Here is a 3,950-nt window from a genome sequence, read left to right as displayed (position 1 = left end):
GTGCGCCACCACCACCCGGCTTGTTTTTTGTTTTTTTGAGAGAAGGGTTCTTTGTAGCTTTGGAGCCTGTTCTGGAACTTGCTCTGTAGACCAGGCTGGCTTTGAACTCACAGATATCCACCTGGCTTTACCTCCCGAGCGCTGGGATTACAGGCATGCGCCAATATTGCCTGGTTTGTTTGTTATATTTATATATTATGTGTGTGTTGGGGAGTGCCACACATACATGTCAAAAGACAGATCGCAAGGCCGGGCGGTGGTGGCGCACGCCTTTAATCCCAGCACTCGGGAGGCAGAGGCAGGCGAATCTCTGAGTTCAAGACCAGCCTGGTCTACAAGAGCTAGTTCCAGGATAGGCTCCAAAACCACAGAGAAACCCTGTCTTGAAAAACCAAAAAAAAAAAAGACAGATCGCAGCTTTCAGTGGGCCCTGGGATTGAACTTGGGTTGTCAGGCTTGGTGGCAAGTGCCTTGAGCTACTGAGCCCTCTTGTGGGCTGGAAAGAAGAACGGGCTCTCCAGGTTCAGAGTGGAGGAATAGTTGTCACTTCCAGCTGGAAAACCCTGCTGGTGCCAAAGACAAAACAGCTGTGGCTCGGCGGGCAGTTCCGCCCCCAGTGTAAGCCAGGTGTGGAGATGGATGTCACACACCTGCCCTTACAGCCCTGGAGTAGAGGATGCTGGAGGGTCAGGAGTTCAAGGTCAGCCTCAGCAGGGCTCCTGGAGACCCAGGCTCCAAAAATCTAAGAAACAAAAATAGGAGTGGAGTCAGGCACCCCAAAAGCTCAACTGAAGGAAAATGATGGGGTGCCTGAGACAGACATTGGCTAGGGTACCCCAGCTCTCAGATCTGTCTTCCTCCCTCAGAGTGTGGGTCTCCATGTGGGTTTGGCCTCTGGCTATGGTAATGACTAGGAAAAGCTGAGTCTCTGGAGGTCTCATCTGAGGGACATGTGTGACTCTCACCCTGGTGTGAACGCCACTCAGCACTCTCAGCCCTGGATGTCTGCTGGAGTCAGTTGAGGTGTGGGGGACAGAGCCCCGGAAAGAGAAAAGCCTAGGTCCATAGAGCGGAAGAAGACACACTCTCTGACAAGAAGGGACCACCAAGGCTACCTCCTCAAATCCAGTGTGTCACCTGTGCTGAGGGGGCAGTTCCCCTCAACAGGATGCCACTGTCCTGCCTCACATCTGGGCCACCAGCTCCTGAGACCTTGTGTCAGGAGCATGGAGGAAGGCCTGATGGGGAGTTGGAGCCTGGGCCCACCTGGCTGGGTCTGTCCCCTCTTGCTCAGAGTGGGGGATACCGGCTGCATTCTTAGTGAGTGGGACCTCAAGTGCCATCTATCCAGGTGCTAACCAGACCATACTAAGACCAACTGAGGCCTGGGTCCCCCAAGCAGAACTTAACCAGCCAGACTCCATCCCGGTGATTCCAGGTGAGGTGTGATGAGGTCACAGCTTCCCAGTCAGTGAACGGAGGGGTGGGGACAGAAGAGGGAGAGATTGCTTAAGGTCACAGTGAGTCAGGGCAGCCAGGAACCCAGCCCAGAAATGGCTTGCAGCCTCCCACCCTTCCTTGCCTGCCCATTGGTTGCTAGGCAACCGGAGAGTTTTCCTGTAAACAAAGGGCGCTTCCCCAGCAGATCCACCTGGCCCCTGTCCAGCCCCAGCCAGCTCACTGCAACCGGCTGGTGAGAGAGCCGCTGCCCCTGCAGTCGCCTGGAGACCGCAGGCGGCTATGGCCATTGTGACCTGCAGTGCACTTGGCACTCTGTCAAGGTCAAGGAGAAATGCAGGGGTGGACTCGGGACTGGCTTGGGGCACTCCAGACTCCTCTAGGACCACTGACCAGTGCGTGACAGAGCTGGGCCACCCGGGAACCATGATCGAGACTCAGAGAGGCAGGATGGCAGGGTGCTCACAGCCCTTCCGGAGAGAAACCAGGGTCAAGACAAGCAGAGAAGCTGAGTACCTGTGCGGGAGACTCCCATGCCTGCCCTCACACTGGGGCTGAGTCCCTCAGGCCCTCACAGACATGCACGCACAAGTGCACACGTGCATGGACAGACACGCATGCAGACACACACAGAGGCACAGTCATGCGAACACCTCACCTGTGGTGTGCACCCATGTCCTTCCCTTATTGCATGCTCAGCTTGAATCACACACCCCTCGCCTGTCGTCCTGTGCCAGGAGTGGACCCGGTGACAGAGGGCTCCCACCCTGAGTCAGGAATGGAGCCAGACCTGGTCTGTCCCTCAGGGCTGGCGGCCATTCACCACCCTCTCCCCTTGTAGTGTTTGTTTCTGAGACAGGGACTCAGGAAAAGCCCTGCTGGCCTGGAACTCAGAGACCCGACCCCCTTGGCCCTTCCTCGTGCTGGGACCAGAGGCATGGTCCACTGTTAGACCCGCTGGGCTCAGCGGGTGGAGCATGCAAGGTGTGAAGTCCCAGCTTCAGTCCCCGCTTCACAGAAAGCAGGTGCTGTGGCTCACGCCTGCCATTCCAGCACTCAGGAGGTAGAGACAGGAAGGATTAGGGCTTGGTCAACCTCAGCTACATAGGGACTTGGTTTTTCCAAGACAGCGTTTCTCTGTGTAGTCCTGGCTGTCCTGGAACTCACTCTGTAGCCCAGGCTGGCTCCGAGCTCAGAGCTCCACCTACCTCTGCCTCCTGAGTACTGGGATTAGAGGTGTGCCCACCATGCCTGGCCTACATAGGGTTTTGAAGCCGACGTAGGCTACAGGAGACCCTGGCTCAGAACTAAAGTTCTCAGTCCACAGTTCTCATCCATTTTCTGAGGAAGAACTCTGGAGTTTTTGTTCTTGGCCAGGGTGAGTAAGACACCCTCCTGGGTGGGCCCATGCTCACACACTGTCTCCAAGTCTCTCAGATGAACACGGCAAAGGAGCTGGAGGAAGAGGGAATTTCAGTAGGCCTGTCTGGAGAGTGGCTGAGGTGCCTGTCTGGAGAGCGGCTGAGGTGCCTGTCTGGAGAGCGGCTGAGGTGATTGGAGAGGCGCTGAGGTGTTTGTTACTCAGACATGGAAGTAGCCAGGTGTTAGTCATTTCCTTCTTTTTTTGTTATTTTGTTTTTGTGTAGCTTTGGAGCTCTTGTAGACCAGATCTGCTTGCTTCCGCCTCCCCAGTCATTTCATTCTTGTGAGACTTTGGTGACAAGTTTTATTTGTTTGACTTATAAACAAACAAATAAGTCAGCCAGAGAGCAGGCTGGCTATGAACTCCAGCTCTCCCCTCGCATCTCATCCCCCACCCCCACCTCCGCCCCAGTCTCTGGGAAGCTAAGCACTTGCTTTCTCCTTGGTTCTGGAATGCAAGGAACTCGGGTCCCCCTGCCTTCAGGGGAACGCTTCGTCGACTCATTCATTCAGCACTCTTTAAAGCTTCTTACTCCTGCGGATGTATATACAAGAGATTTTTCTTACAAAATGTTTTGTTTCGCTTTTCTAGCCCAGGGTACGATGCAGCCCAGGCTAGCTTCAGACCCCTTATCTTGACCGCCTCACGCTTCTGTTTCCATCTCCTCGGTCCTCCATGACTGTGCCCCTGCTCTGCGCGGCTCTGGCGCCATCTAGTGTTCGCACTGGGGCAGCGCAGGCATGCGTGGAACCCGGCGGGTTTATCGTGGGGGCACACTCTTTTAATCTGTTATGTCTTTAAACATTAAAAAAAAAAAAAAAGCATTAGGATTAGGGACTGAGAGACGACGGCTCAGCGGTTACAAGCGCCGTCTGCTCTTCAAGAGGATCTGGTTCCGTTCACACTCAACTCAGCTTGGTGCGTGTACACATGCACGCAAACACCTGCACACGTGAAATAAATAAGATTTTGCTTTTGTTTTTGTTTTTCGAGACAGGGTTTTGTTTTTTTTGTTTTTTTTTTAGTTTTTCGAGACAGAGTTTCTCTGTAGCTTTGGAGCCTGTCCTGG

General features: G+C 54.3%; 1 protein-coding gene across 2 annotated transcripts in view; it reads left to right on the top strand.

The window, feature by feature from the left end:
* The window catches only part of Rfx2 (regulatory factor X2), a 64,013-nt gene that overhangs the window by 27,202 nt on the left and 32,861 nt on the right, over positions 1–3,950 (top strand). The gene's annotated exons all lie outside the window — the stretch shown is intronic.

Source organism: Microtus ochrogaster, unplaced genomic scaffold (assembly GCF_000317375.1).
Source record: "Microtus ochrogaster isolate Prairie Vole_2 unplaced genomic scaffold, MicOch1.0 UNK98, whole genome shotgun sequence".
NCBI classification, from domain to species: Eukaryota; Metazoa; Chordata; class Mammalia; order Rodentia; family Cricetidae; genus Microtus; species Microtus ochrogaster.
The sequence above is the reverse complement of the archived record's forward strand: the minus strand, read 5'-3'. Positions and strand labels throughout refer to the sequence as shown.